Source organism: Plecotus auritus (assembly GCF_963455305.1).
Source record: "Plecotus auritus genome assembly, chromosome: 3".
In the NCBI taxonomy this organism is placed as follows: Eukaryota; Metazoa; Chordata; class Mammalia; order Chiroptera; family Vespertilionidae; genus Plecotus; species Plecotus auritus.
The window spans coordinates 188,195,699-188,211,210 of NC_137772.1; the positions used below are offsets into that span (position 1 = coordinate 188,195,699).

The 15,512-nt window shown below is 42.1% G+C and overlaps 1 protein-coding gene and 1 pseudogene across 2 annotated transcripts in view; both read left to right on the forward strand.

Moving 5' to 3' along the window:
• The window catches only part of DENND5B (DENN domain containing 5B), a 184,159-nt gene that overhangs the window by 33,212 nt on the left and 135,435 nt on the right, over window positions 1-15,512 (forward strand). The gene's annotated exons all lie outside the window — the stretch shown is intronic.
• LOC308243337 (ribose-5-phosphate isomerase-like) lies at window positions 4,351-5,281 on the forward strand (annotated as a pseudogene). Its single transcript has one exon. The product of its transcript is annotated as a ribose-5-phosphate isomerase-like (transcript).

The window sequence follows — 15,512 nt, forward strand, 5'->3', positions numbered from 1 at the left end:
CAGCAGGCTGCGGCAGGTGGGTGGGGCCTCCTTTGTGGGGTGATCAATCGCAGGGCTCCCAGGCTGTGAGAGGGCGCAGGCTGGGCTGAGGGACACCGCCCCCCTCCCCGCGCCGCCAAGTGCACGAATTTCATACACCAGGCCTCTAGTATATACATAAAGATACAACATGTAATAGGTAACTTATTTATTTAATATGTAATAAGTAACTTGAAAATATATTATTTAAATATTTTAATTTAAATTGCTTAATAATTATAATATTATTTCAGTATATACAAATACTGTCTTAAACTTTCAAACCTCAATGTATTTTAGAGATGATTTCATTTTAAATCTGTGTTATCTTTTTAATAGTAGAACATCATTTATTTTATGGTGCACCCTTAGTTGTTTACATATTGTCTTCCTTTAGGATCTTAGGTTATTTTGAACCTTTTTATTATAAATAGTATTGCACAGAACTTTCTAGTAGGAAAATCCTTGCACACACTTGAAATTTATTTCTTTAGGTCACATTTCCAAGGGGGAACTACTGAGTCAAGCAGCATGCCTATTTTATTTTATTTTACTTTATTTTTATTTTATTTCATTTTGCTTTATTATTATTTTTAATCCTCACCCGAGGATGTGTTTTACTGATTTTAGAGAGGGGAAGTGAAGGAAGGAGGGAGAGAGACACACACACATCAATACCAGTATATGAAAGAAACATTGATAGCTTGCCACTCATACACACCCTCCACCAGGCATCGAACCAGGAACCTTTTGGTGCACGAGACAGTGCTCCAGCCAATCGAGCCAGCGAGCCAGGACCTATTTTATTTTTACTGCATATTGCCAAACTGCCTCCGTAAGAGCGGTGCCTGTGCTCTTCTCCTAGTATTCCTGAAGGAATATTACTGGTTTTGACATTTTTTAAAAACCCTCCACTGTGTACTTTGTTAAGAAAACACACCCCACCGCAAGATTCAGAATCTCTATTCTATAAATAAACAGTCGGTTTCTTAATAGTGGCCTGCAATGTTTCTGTAATTCCCAGGTGTCGTAAAGATACCTTCTGAAAACAAGAATCTTAAATGAATTTTAATAATCTTAGGTTTCATTTACAGTTTTCCTTTAAAAAAATCATAATTTCTTTTTTAAAAATAAGAATAAAAGGCAGTGCCCTTTTAGTGTAACAAGACTTGGTTATCATTGCTGATGGGAGCAGTGGTACATTTTGATTCATTTCTGAACTTTCTTACTGAAGCCACAATTAGAAAATGAGCTTGGCTTTCAGTATAGTGTTTATTGATCCTATGTTAAAAGGCCCAAGTTTTCAGCTGCACCCAACAATATATTCTCTGCATACGGAGTCTATCGTACTGACCTTTGAAAAAAATACATAGCCATTAATTAATTAAATGGGCCCTCTTGAAGGTCCTCTTGCTGAAAAGGTCTATCCTTTTACCCAAAGAAGAAAGGGTTTGATTTATTTACAGGTCTGCTCCAGCATGTAATACAGTATTTGGAAAAATGTCAGTCTCTCATGAATTAAAAAAAGTTGTCATATGGGAAATTCACCTGTTAATTGAATTAGCTTCCAGAAAGACGTGAGAGTCTAAGAGAGTCTTGTGATGGGAATTAGGTTTGTTGAGAGGCAGTGTGTCATGTAAGGAAAAAACCTGTTCTCAAATATTCTGGGTTTTACTGCTACTGGGAGAGCTGCTTGACCTCTTTAGGCATCAGTTTTCTCGGCTGTGCTTTGCACACTTTAATGAACATGCCATGGCCTGGGATCCTGTTAAAATGCAGGTCTGGGGTGGGCCTGAGACTCTGCATTTCTCACAGGCTTCTGGGGAATGCCGATGCTGCTGGCCCTGGTGTCACAATTAGAATAGCAAGGAAGTAGATGATGTCTGTGTTTCCTTCTAGCTCTGAAAGTCTGATTCTAACTTAAGCTATCCTAGACATTAAGTTTAATAACTTAAAAAAATTTGTTAAGGTATCATTAAGTGAAAGAAGACAAGCGTCTTTACAACTTTTAAGTTTGCTAGTGAGAAATTGTTTTCTGGTCATCTTCTAAGATTTGTTTTAAAATATTCCAGCACTCACTGTCTTCCTTAAAAAGTTAGGAGAGGAATAGTTAAAACGAAAATAACAAAATACTGATAATGTTTGCACAGTGAAGGGTACATAGCAGCTCATTATACGTTTCCCTTATTTTCTGTCCTTAGATGTATATTTGAAAATCTATTAAAAAAAAGAAATATAAAACAAACAAAAATAAATGTGAAACTGCCAGGGTCACAGACTGAGGTATCCTATCTAATAAAGAGGGAATATGCTAATTGACCATCACTCCATCACAAAGATGACTGCACCCACAGCTGAAGCCAAGTTCCCATAAGGGAGCCTTAACAAGCAATCAGCAGGGACCTGAGGCTACGCCCTCCCCTGCCCCTGTAGGGCTTGATGGGACCTCAGGCTGCATCCCCCACCCGGCAGGGCTTGACAGGGGACCTCAGGCTGGGGGACCTCAGGCCACACACCCCGTCCGGGCGCCAGGCCAGGGGACATGAGGCCATGCCCCCCACCCGGAGGGGCTTGACGGGGGACCTCAAGGTGCGCTTCGCGTCCTGTTACTGGGCTAGGGGACCTCAGGCTGCTCCCCTCCTCCCAGTGCCAGGCTGGGGGACCTCAGGCTGTGTCCCCCACCAGGTTGGGCTTGACAGGGGACTTCAGGCCGTGCCCCCCACCCTGGCACCAGGCTGGGGGACCTTAGACTGTACCGCCCACCCAGCACCGGGCCAGGGGACCTGAGGCTGCACCTCCTGCCTGGCTGGGCTTGACAGGGAACTCAGGCCGTGCTCCCCACCCAGCGGGGCTTGACAGGGGATCTCAGACCATGTCCCCCACCTGGTGGGGCTTGACGGGGGCACTCAAGGCATGCCCCCCAACCCCAGTCTGGGCTGGGGGACCTCAGGCCATGCCCCCTGTCCTGGCGCCGGGCCAGGGGACCTGAGGCTACGTCCCCTGCCTGGCGGGGCTTGACAAGGGTGGGACTGGCCAGGTCTGGATCTAGCCCAATGGGGGCGGGGGCCGGCCGGGTCTGGGTCTCAGGCGATTTTGAGGCGCATGTGGGTGGGTGGGGACTTGACTCTGGGTCTTGTGATGCACCCCAGACTCTGACAGGAGGAAGGTTTTCATATACATTTTACTAATTTTCTTTCATCTCTGACACTTCTATTATAGAGAAAGGGCAAATAGCAATATTAAATTATTTCCTCTAATTAATCCCCTTTTAATGTGCACGAATTTCATGCACCAGGCCACTAGTTTACATATATTTCCCTCTCTCTCTCTCTCTCTCTCTCTCTCTCTCTCTCTCTCTCTCTCTCTCCTTCAGACAATGGTTTCTCAATGCTAACTTGTCTAATAGGAAGCCAGGTGGCAGTGACCTGAGAGAAACTCTTTGAAGGAAAAAAGCATTTAATGGCTGATGGAGCACATTTGCTGGAAAGAGAGAAACTCAGAACCGCCCTTCTCCCTGTGTGAGACTTAGGCGGGTTGTTTCTGTTAAACATTGCACATGTGTCTATGCCAACTAAATTTCAATGTGTTGGTGAGATATTTTTGGAAATTCACTTTGCAAACTGTAAACTCAAAATAGATTTTGGTTGCTGTTGTTGAAAGTATCAATCAAATGTTACATTTGCGATGAAGATACTTAGGGTATAGGAAGTGCATACCCTAGGGTGAACTTGTTTTTAATAAGGATGAAGATACTTAAAATAGGGTATAGGAAGTGCATATACAACAAATGTTTCCCACTACTCCAGGAGTCTTTTAGATGTGAGGTTATAGTGCTGTTTTAAAATCCAGAGTGATGATTTTACACTCTATGAAATAAAAATTTGATTCCAACTAAATATATATTTTTTCAGGGAGGAATTGAAAACAAACAAAGTGGAGAAGGAGTGTAGCTCAGAGAGCTTTGTCTTGGTAAGAATTTGGGGAAATGGTCAGAAAATGGTTATAGAATGACATCCTGTTTAGGAAATAGCATTTTGATATGGGATAAACAAATTTGCTCTAATATAAAGCTAACCTGTCTAGATTAATTATGTAGGTCATGTGTATAGTTTATAATTTGGGAATAATATATTTAAAGCACAGATGAATGCCAGGTTATTTAGAAAAATAGAAAATAAAGAAAAAACATTTTAGAAGCATAATCCTCAGCCACAACCATTGTGAATATTTCACTCTATTTGGTGGGCACCAGTCCTGTGGGTGACCACCAGACCCAGGGCAGGGCCGTGACTGAGGCCGGAGATTCAGCTGAGGCTGGAGCCAGGCATCGGGATGCTGTACCCTCTACAGGCGGGTCCTGGCCCCACTGCCCCGCAGGTCGCAGGTCGCAGGTCGCAGGTCGGGGTGGCGGGTGGGGTGCGTGGTGCAGTGTCTGGAGGGGGTGGGAACAGTTGGGGTGTCCTGGGCTTCCACATGCAGCCGCTCAGTCGGGGATTCACAGCGCTGGGGCAGTCAAGCACCAACTTTAGGAAATCCAGCAACATCATCCCAGCCCCTCCACAATGTCCAAGGCCGTCTGCCCGGGCCCTCCATGATGTTCAGGGCCAGGAGTCTGCCGCGAGGGGTGGAGAGTCAGGCGAGGAATAACCAAGTGCTGGGAATTGGAAGTGGCTCTGCAAGTGTCCATGCTGCGCATGAATAGCCCAAAGAGTGAAGCAAGAGAACCAGAACCGCCTCTGTGTTCCCACCTCCTTCCAGGCCCATCAGCTTACCCTGCAGTAGGGCTTAAGGCTCAGTGACCTGGACCGACACCCAGAGATCCACCTCACCCTCGATGGTGCTGATGAAGTAGGTGCTGACCTCCATCTCATCACGGGTGGTGGGGGCCATCTGACCCAGGAGGAGATTGTGGCGGGCTGTGCCAGCCCTTCATCGTGATTGCTGACTTCAGGAAAGAGTGAAAGAACCTTGGGGTCAGTGGCACAAGGGAATCCCCAGGGAGGTCATCCCCATGGCTTATGTCCCAGTGAGCCGAGCTGTGACTCAGAAGTTTGGGGCATGGTTCAACTTCAAAGGGCGGCAACCAGGCAGGTCCCCTGGTGAGGGGTAGTGGGAATTTTATCCACAAACGGAGTGAAGTGAACACAGCTATCGAAATGACTCCAGCTATGGTGGACACAGGCCTGTTCATCAACATGGCTGAGAGAGTCTGTTTCGGGACGCAGGTCGCTCAGTGAACATGAGAGAGAAGCCTTTCTGTTGACCCGGCCAGGAATGGAGTTTGTTCACTTGAGTCCCCAGCCCACAGCCAGGTGGACATGCCTCTCTGGGAACCTTAACATATCTGTGGCAGGGGGAGGGCAGGACGGGGGGTGGGGAGTTAAATCCAGTCTTCTTGTATTGTTATTAAATGTCTTTTTTAAAAAAGAGAAGTATAAACATATTTTTACTATTGAAATATGCCGTTTTTAAGTGAAGTACAGCTTGATTTCATGTTTTATGTAAAACATTGACCAAGAAAAAAAAAGAAGTGGCCTGTATTATAAGTTTTAACTTGAGCCTGCTGGTTAAGCTTCTGAATATTGAGTTTGCCGAATAATGTAAATCAGAATTTTTCTTTAAACTGGTAAAAGGAAGGGGCCAGCGGCGGTGCTTCCCTGGTGTCTTACTGGAAGCGTTGGAGTTTACTTTAATGCCACACTCCTTGAGCTTTAGTTTTGTTGTGATCATGCACAGTACTTTGTTACACATTTTTTAAAAATACAGTTTTATTGATTTCAGAGAGGAAGGGAGAGAGATAGAAACATCAATGATGAGAGAGAATCATTGACCGGTGGCCCCCTGCACGCCCCCCCACTGGGGATTGAGCCCTCATCCTGGGCATGTGCTCTGACTGGAAATCGAAGTGTGACCTCCTGGTTCATAGGTTGACACTCAAGCACTGAGCCACGCCAGCCGGTGCCTTGTTACACATTTTAAGATGTGGTTTACAGAAGTCTGGCACGTGTAGCATGTGGTATGCAGTGACTAAGTGTGAACTACCAGGGGAAATGTGGTGATTCTTCTGTTAAGGCTTCATTCAGACCCCTGTTGTTGGAAGCAATTGGCCTTACTGCTGTGAAATATGAAACACTTTTAAATGGTTGTCTTTTTGTTGTTAGTATTTTTTTCCTTTATTATTACTTGCATGGTTCATCATTAGAAGTTCTCACCTCTTTATATTGTTTGAGGGTTGAAATAAAACAGAATGCCCCCCCCCAAAAAAAAAAAGTTTCGCTGTTTTTTCTTTCAGTTTTTAGTGTGGCTGTATGTGGTTTTTCGCCTACCTTATATATTCTTTTATCCTGTGGGTCCCCCCCCCCCCGTTGAACATTGTAAATAAGTACTTTTCATTATTATACATTCTTTAATAAATATTACCTGAGTGAAATGATTCTCTGTGAGGTCTGGGTAAAGATCTTCATAGTCCCCAAATGGATAGTCTAGAAGTCTCAGCTTTGATTTACTTTTAGGCCAGGACCGGGTTGTCTGTTATGGTGAGTAGAATAGAGATTGGAAGTAATTTTTCTGCTGGAGAGACCAGGTTAGTTGCAGGGTCCATCTAATATTTGAGAAAATTTTGAATGGAATGATACTCTTATATTTATCCTGGAAAGAGATGCAATCCCAAGTTGAGCAGAACCACAATAAAACCTGCAGTCCAGTACTGGGCTAGCTCTGATGCCAGGATTCTGGACTCTGAACGCTCTTATGGAAGTCAGACTTCTGAATCAAACCCAAAGTGACCCCTTAGGAATAATGGGGATATGATATTACTGATTCTTGTCAGTCCAGGGAGTTCAAGTCTTGCAAAAATCATAGACTTTAAGGACAAGTTTACTCTAGTCCTTAAGGACAAAACAAAAAATATACATGCACACACATGGATTAAGTGAATTAATACAAATGTGCTAAGAACAGTTCTTACCACATAGTAAGAATATAAGTGTCTGGTATTGTGTGTAGAACTGAAGAGAATTCAAGGCATCCTTTGTCTGCTGATAAGTGTATTCGGAGCTTTTTAAATTCAGGAAAGCGTGAATTTCTTTGAATACTGAATAAGCTGAACCAAGTTGAAAATAATGATTAAGCCTGTTTGTTGCTGCCTCTCCTTCCCTTTCATGTTTTACCAGTTTAACTGAGGGACCTTCCTCAGTTTTACACATTTCTTTAGTTTAAAAGCTTTTTCTTTTTAATGCCTGGAATAAAATGCTGAAGCTGGGGGAATTAGCTCATAACCTCACTGGTAACTGACAGTAGCAACTTAAATTTAAGGTCCCAGGCTTGTGTTCCTCTAAGGTTTAAAGCTTTCAGGAATAAATGTAATTATTCTATTAAGAAAATTCTTTGAAGCAAGTTCTCAGAGAATTTTTATCTTCTGAACTTATAACTTGAACTTGACAAATTTCCCCTCTTACTGCCAATGTAATTGCTTTGAAAGGAGTAAAAGAGTATTCTATTTTTAAGTTAAATTTTTTTCAATTCTAACATTTTGTGGTTTATTTGGATTTTCAGGTTTCTAGCAATGCTAATTTTTAAACCTCAAAGTTTAAACTATGTTGAGATCATTGGTCCATTGAGAGTGTATGTAATATTTGAACCTTTGTTCTAGAAAGATGTATATGCATTCAAAATGTATACAGTTTCAGACTTTTCACGAATATTCTGAAACTTACCCATTTATTGTTTGTAAAAACTGTTGCTCCTTTTTAGATAATTATTAGTCTGTTTTCATTTAGGTAATGTGTCCCATTGTGTTCAGTTACATTAGAATTGAAGTACAGTGCTGTAATGTTTAATTTACATAACACAAAAGTTCTAGATCAGCCGTGGGCAAACTACGGCCCGTGGGCTGGATCCGGCCCGCTGTTCTATCTGGCCCGCGGAGCCGAAAGAGCGGAGAGTTCTCTTGCTCTCCCCTCCGCTCCTTCACCAGCAGCAGTGTTAACATGGCAACGTCAGGAAACACGGCCGCAGCTCCTTCTTCTGAGTGGGCGGATTTATATCCGCCCATTCAGTAGAAGGAACAACCTCTCAATCTTCCAGAGGCTCCTTGTAATGCCCGTGGACGCGTCCTCCGACATCACCCTGGGAATGCGTAGACACGTTATCGTGGTGATGTAGGGAGACACGCCCCTGGAGAGCACAGTATCAGAGCCTTTCTGAGGTAAGATTAAGAGTTCTACTCAAACACATTTTTTTCCTGTTCCCACATTCTGTACATCACAATGACTTGTTAATAAAACAACAAAGACTTTCAGCTTTTAGTCACTTCAACTGGTGGCCTGTCCTTTGTCACAAAACCCTGAAACAGCACCAGAAGAGGTGCAACTGGAACTCATCGATCTTCAGTCTGACTTTGTCCTAAAGGAGAAATTCAGCTCTCTTGAACTAAGAGACTTTTATGCTTCACTTAATGAAGCCACTTTTCCAAACATCCGGAGGATGGCACAGAAGATACTGGTGCTGTTTGGGTCACCCTATGTTTGTGAGCAGACATTTAGCGTCATGAACATCAACAAAGCCCCTCACAGATCCAGCTTAACTGATGAACACCTCAGATCTATCCTGAGAATAGCCACAACAAAACTAACTCCAGACTTTGATGCATTAGCTAAAAAAGGAGACCAACAACACTGTTCCCACTGAAGTTGATGTTTTAAAGACCAAAAACCTTTCAACCCAGTCTACATTGCCATCTACATCTACCTCCCGGGCATAATTTGGAAGTTGCACTAAAGAAAATGTTTAATTTACTGTTTACACATTTTGTTTTTTTCTATTTGTTTTAGTTTTAAATTATTTTATTATATTTAAGTTTAATTTGAAAGGCTTTTGTACCTTTCCTTTGTTAGGCAATTTTATTTTGCCTTTGCCATCTTCAATATAAGGTATGTTATTGTGCTATGATTCCTCCATTTTTTGAAGTTTCAAATTATAATAATTAGTGTTTACATTCTTCTTGTTAAAATGTTTGAAATGTATAAAACTATTGAAATAAAAAAAAAAAGACCGTACCCTTTTATGTAATGATGTTTACTTTGAATTTATATTAGTTCACACAAACACTCCATCCATGCTTTTGTTCCGGCCCTCTGGTCCAGTTTAAGAACCCATTGTGGCCCTCGAGTCAAAAAGTTTGCCCACCCCTGTTCTAGATCCTTTGTAAGAAATAATAAAGCAAAGGAGAGACAGTTGTACTAAATGATTTTTGGAGGGTGCAGAATTCAAAGTAGTGGCTATTGATATGGCAAACATAGCTATATGTGTTTTTATTACTTGTCTTACTTTAAAAAATGTAATAGAAATTCTTTAAAAAAACTGACATAATTTTTGGGGGGGCATTTTTAAAGTGTATATCCTTGAGTGATGATTGTTTGATTCTTATTGTGGGTCTTGAATGCTGTTGTGGAATGCTTAAGTGGAATCTTGGTCCTACGTCCCCCATCTCAGGGATTCTGGATCTGCCCTTTGACTAGCTGTATATCTTTTAAAATGTGGGGGAACCAGATCTTTCAAGACCTTTCAGTAGTCTGGGCTTCTTTCAGGGTCTGCGTGCAGTTCCTTAAAGAAATGCTGGTGGTGGATGCCAAAACCGCTTTGGCTCAATGGATAGAGCGTCAGCCTGTGGACTGAAAGGTCCCAGGTTCGATTCCGGTCAAGGGCATGTACCTTGGTTGCGGGCACGTCCCCAGTAGGGGGTGTGCAGGAGGCAGCTGATCGATGTTTCTAACTATCACTCTCCCTTCCTCTCTGTAAAAAAATCAATAAAATATATTAAAAAAAAAAAAAAAAGAAATGCTGGTCTATCCAGTCTTGGGATGTTGGAGGTTATAAAATTTTCTCTCATTCTTCTCTGCCCTGATGCCCACCACCATGTGATCTCATAGGCTCCTGACACCATCTTCTCCTTTGGTGATCTATCCAGTGTCATGACTTTAATGTAATCCAGTATCAACACTCTCCTGGTAAGTGCTACATTTATGTCTCTAGGCTACCTTTCTCCTGAAATCCGGACTTCAGTGGGTGACTAACTGCCTTCTTTTAAATTAGCTCCATTTTGAATTAGCATCTCAAAATCAGTATGTCCAAAACTGGATCCTGTTACTTCTCCCCAGAATCTTCCCCTTCTTAGTTGATAGTCCACCTCGCAAAAGCCTTGGCATTATTCCTGATTCCTCTCTTTCTGTCACACTCCATGCTTCGTCTCTTAGTAATTTTTGCCTCAATCTTTGGTATATATCCTGAATCCAACTACATCTCACTAACTCCACTGCGACTGTTACCGGCATTGGGATTCTTGGGTTCCCTAAAATAGAAATGGAGAGGAAACCCCAGAGAAATAGCCAGACAGATTTTATTAAGCTTGTGCTTGAGCACAAGGGAGGCAGCACAGAGGAAAGGAAGGTCCTCTGAACTGACTTGGGGGCTGGCTCTGCTTGGCTGCTTTTATCGGCTGGGGGCAAAGTGAGCTTACTTGAAAAGGTGGGTGGTTTGAAACAGGCAGGCTTGCAGAATTTTCCATTTCGGAGTAGGGTGACTTCCTTCTCCAGCTGTGGTGCCCGGTAACTGTGTTGCACCTGAGCTGTGGGGGCAAGATGGGACTGCTCATTACCACTACCCCAGGGAGGACCTATAGCAGTCAAACTTTGATCAGCTGTGATTGCAGGTCAGTAGTTGAAGAAGCAGTTAGAAGGGCAATAAAATCAGCTACCTCTGCGTTTGAGTAGGGAGGGAAGGGTGGTGACATTTTTGTGTTCCTTCTAGCCATCAGGTCTTAACTTGGCTTCCTGGGTACTCAATATTTTTCCATCATCAGGCCCAAGTTATTATACTGTTTCACCCACCCTGGTCAGAGTTACTATCCTCTCTCGCCTAGATCACAGTTTCCACAGTTGTCTGCTTCTACTTTTGCCCTGTCCCACAACCTCAGTATATACCTTTTAGAAATGTTCTTTTCTACAATTTCTTACTTTGAAAAATATCAAATATACATAATTTTCAAAGAATAGTGTAATAAACAGTCATAAACTTTCCTGCTAGATTCACCTGTTGATAACATTTTGGTACATTAGCCTGGAGAGTCTACTTAAAAAAGAAAAACAGCCCTGGCTGGTTTGGCTCAGTGGATAGAGCATCAGCCTGTGGACTGAAGGGTCAAGGGCATGTGCCGGGTTGCAGGCTCCATCCCCAGTAGGGGGCGTGCAGGAAACAGCCAGTCAATGCTTCCCTTTCATCACTGATGTTTCCATCTCTCTCCCTCTCCCTTCCTCTCTGAAATCAATAAAAATATATATATATTTTTAAAAGCGAAAAACAAACCCCGATTGATGTCTCTCTCTCACATTGATGTTTCTCTCTCTGTCTCTCTCCTCCCTTCCACTCTCTGTAAAAATCAATGGAAAAATATCCTTGGGTGAGGATTAACAAAAAAAAAGGAGAAAAGGTCATATTAAACAAATGCAGTTTCTGTGCAGTTACACATGGTTGAACTTCAGACAAGAAGATTATAGGAACTGACATATTTTCAGGGTTAGATGCACAGTAGTACGTCTAGTCCATTCTCTTCTGCCATCAGAACTTCTCAATCCTATCCATTTTACCACTTAAAGAGATGAATCCTAGAATAACTGTTAACCATTTGTGTCCTTTTCATAGGTAAACTTTATAAAATAAATTTGATTTCATTTTATTTGCCTACATCATTCTCTTGAGGGTAATTAATTCTGTGATTCAATAAAGATACGTTGAGTACCTACTGTCTGTAATGCACTGCTGTTAGGTAATGGGAATGTGGATGTAAGGAAGAATAAAATTTTTTTTTTACCATTCAGTAGCAGGGGTTCAAATACAGTATAGATAATATGTAACAGTGTAGTAACAGCTGGTTTGACAGCATAGAGGAAATTATTCATTTTGACTGGAGTAGGTGAGGAATGGGGGAGGTGAAAAATGGAGGAGGATCACATTTGAACTTGCCTTAAAGTATGTGCAGAACTTTTAAAAACAGCTTAATTGAGATATAGTTTACATACCCTATACATACCAAACATACCATTTAAAGCAGACAATTTCAGTGGCTTTGAGTATATTCACAGAGTTGTGAAACCACCACCACAATCAACTTTAAGAACATTCTCATCCTATAAAAGAAACCCTGTGCCTGTGTTGACCCCTTGTTCTCTCCTTCCCTTAGTCCCTGGCAACTACAAATCTTTCTTTTTAAAAAATATATTTTTATTTATTTCAGAGAGAAAGGGAGAGAGAGAGAGAGAGGTAGAAACATCAATGATGAGAGAGAATCACTGATCGGCTGCCTCCTGCACACCCACTGAGGACTGAGCCCGTAACCTTGGCATGTGCCCTGACCACGGAATTGAACCGTGACTTTCTGGTTCATAGGTCGATGCTCAACCACTGAGCCATGCCGGCCAGGCTACAAATCTTCTATCTCTATGGATTTGCCTATTCTGGACATTTCCTATAAATGCAATCATGAAATATTTGTGTGACTTCTTTCGCTTAGCATAATATTTTTAAAGTTCATGCATGTTGTAGTACATACGGTTCTTTATTCTGTTGTACTGTCATATATAATTCCATTAGAGGCCCAGTGCACGAAATTCGTGCATGGGGGGGGGGTTTGTCCCTCAGCCCAGCCTGCACCCTCTCCAATCTGGGACCACTTGAGGGATGTCTGACTGACCCCTCGAGGGATTGGGCCTAAACGGTCAGTTGGACATCCCTCTCACGATCCAGGATGGCTAGCTCCCAACCGCTCGCCTACTTGCCTGCCTGATTGCCCCTAACTGCTTCTGCCTGCCAGCCTGATCACCCCCTAACCACTCCCCTGCCAGCCTGATCAACTACAAACTGCTTGCCCGATTGCCCCTAACTGCCCTCCCCTGCTGGCCTGGTCACCCCTAACTGTCCTCCCCTGCAGTCCTGGTTGCCCCCAACTGCCCTCCCCTGCTGGCCTGATCGCCCACAACTGCCCTCCCCTGCTGGCCATCTTGTGTCCACATGGGGGCGGCCATCTTGTGTGTTGGAGTGATGGTCAATTTGCATATTACCTCTTTATTATATAGGATTGTATGAAAATACTACATTTTGGTTTTTCCGTTCATTAGTTGATGGACATATGGGTGTTTCCAGTTTTTGGCTATTAGGAATAATGCTACTATGAACATTCATGTATAAATTTTTGTGTAGATGTGTTTTCAGTACACAGCTATTGAAATTTGGAAGTGGAGTTGCTGTGTTGAGGAATTGTCAGACTATTTTCCAGGGCAGCTATACTATTGGACAATGTATGAGGATTCCAGTTCCAGTTTCTTCAAATCCTAGCCAATATTAGTTACTGGGCTCTTTTTGTTTTGTTTTGTTTTTGTTTTCATTTTAGAATAATTCTAGTGAGTATGAAGTGGTTTCTCATTGTTGTTTTTTAATTTTTACATTTATATATGGATTTTGATAGAGAGAGACAGACATTGATTTTTGCTGTTGCACTTTATTTATGCATTCATTGGTTGATTCTTGTATGTGCCCTGGTCTGTGATCGAACCTGCAACCATGGTATATCTGGATGATACTCTAACCAACTGAGCTATCCAGCTGGGGCCTCACTGTGTGTAGTTTGTTTTTTAAATATGTTTTTATTGATTTTAGAGAGAGAGGGTGAGAAGAAGAAACATCTATGTGAGAGAAACATTTATTGGTTGCCTCCGCACACATCTGACCGGGACCAAACCCGGAACCTGGACATGTGCCCTGATGGGGAATCGAACCAGCAACCTTTCATTGCACGGGATGACGCTCAACCAACCGAGCTACCCAGCCAGGGCTCATTGTGGTTTTGATTTGCATTTCCCTGATGACTAATGATATTGAGCATCTTTTCATCTCCCATTTGTATATCTTCTTTTGAGGCATAGAATTTTAAAATATGAAGAAAAGGAAAGGGAAGGGAGCACTTCAGCCTAAGAGAACAGGGGGGCCTAAGAAATGGTGAGACAATCAGTAAAACTAGAGAGTAGAGTCCCCAGAGGAAGGGAGTGAGAAAGGATGCTGGAAAATTTTTCGGCCCTTATGATTATTTTTTTGATAGGCCAACTCACACTGTCCTTTGCTTATCTTAAGCTTACATTGCTCAAATTTCATGGATATTCCTTCTTTTGTAAATGTCAGTGTGTTGTAGCTAGCTCATTTGATGGATCCATTCAACCTTAAATAAGAATTACTGAGGGCTTACTTCATTCCAGGCATTCTAGGCCCATTAGTCAGAGGTGTGGACCAGTGAGCAAAAACAGACAAGCTCCTGGCCTTTCATGGAGCTCATTTATTAATGGGAATGGTTTTGTACCAATAAGAAGGTCTTGTTAGAGGCTTTATCCCAGCATTCCAGGGTTTGGTAAACAAAGCAGGTCTATTTTGTTCATACTGTTGCTGATTTTATCAGTTTTCACCTCTTCAGACTTAATTTTTAATCCTTAATCTCCCCTTACAGCAGCAGCCCGAAATTCCTCTTGGCATCCTTGTTTTTCTTTCTGGGACTGTTGTAGGTGAAGTCCTTTATTTCCACTGTATTTGGTACCAATTAATTAAAAAGTCTGATAAACTATAAAGAAAAGTTTCATGCATATTTTAAACATTTTCTCTTAAAACATACATACATATCTGTGTTTCATAAATCTTTTGTTTTAGGACAGGGGTGGGCAAACTTTTTGACTCGAGGGCCACAATGGGTTCTTAAACTGGACCAGAGGGCCAGAACAAAAGCATGGATGGAGTGTTTGTGTGAACTAATATAAATTCAAAGTAAAGGAACGGAGGGGAGAGCAAGAGAACCCTCCGCTCTTTCGGCTCCGCGGGCCAGATAGAACAGCCGAACGGGCCGGATCCGGCCCAGGGGCTGTAGTTTGCCCATGGCTGTTTTAGGACCAAGGCTTTTCCTTTGAATAAGGATCTGCTTACTGTAATATTTACTGATGTTTCTTATATAAACCCCACATGTAATGAAATCATCTATTGTTTTAGTTTCCATTTCTTTACAGTGGAGTGAGAATGTAAAGCAATTCCAAAGAAACCTGAATGTAAAATCCTTTTAGATTTTTATGATTTTCTACCCTAATTTTTACTTTCTATGTCTAATTGGACAGCTGTTTTACTTTTTTAGCAACTTGTCTATCTCTATACATATTCAGCTTCATTTTCATAGAAATTACAACTCTTTCCACAATCATATTTCATAGGTCTACTTAATAATTAAATTATGAATTCAGTGTCATGTACAACTGCATAAAGAGGTTGGGAATAGGTCTGTGGCAAGCAATTTCAGGTAGTGGAAGCAGAAGTGCTACTGGCCATGACCATTTCCGGCCAAGGATGGGTAACAGCCATTGCGTTTTACAGGAGAAACAGGAAACACTAGTTCAGTCCAGGTTGTTAAAGAGATT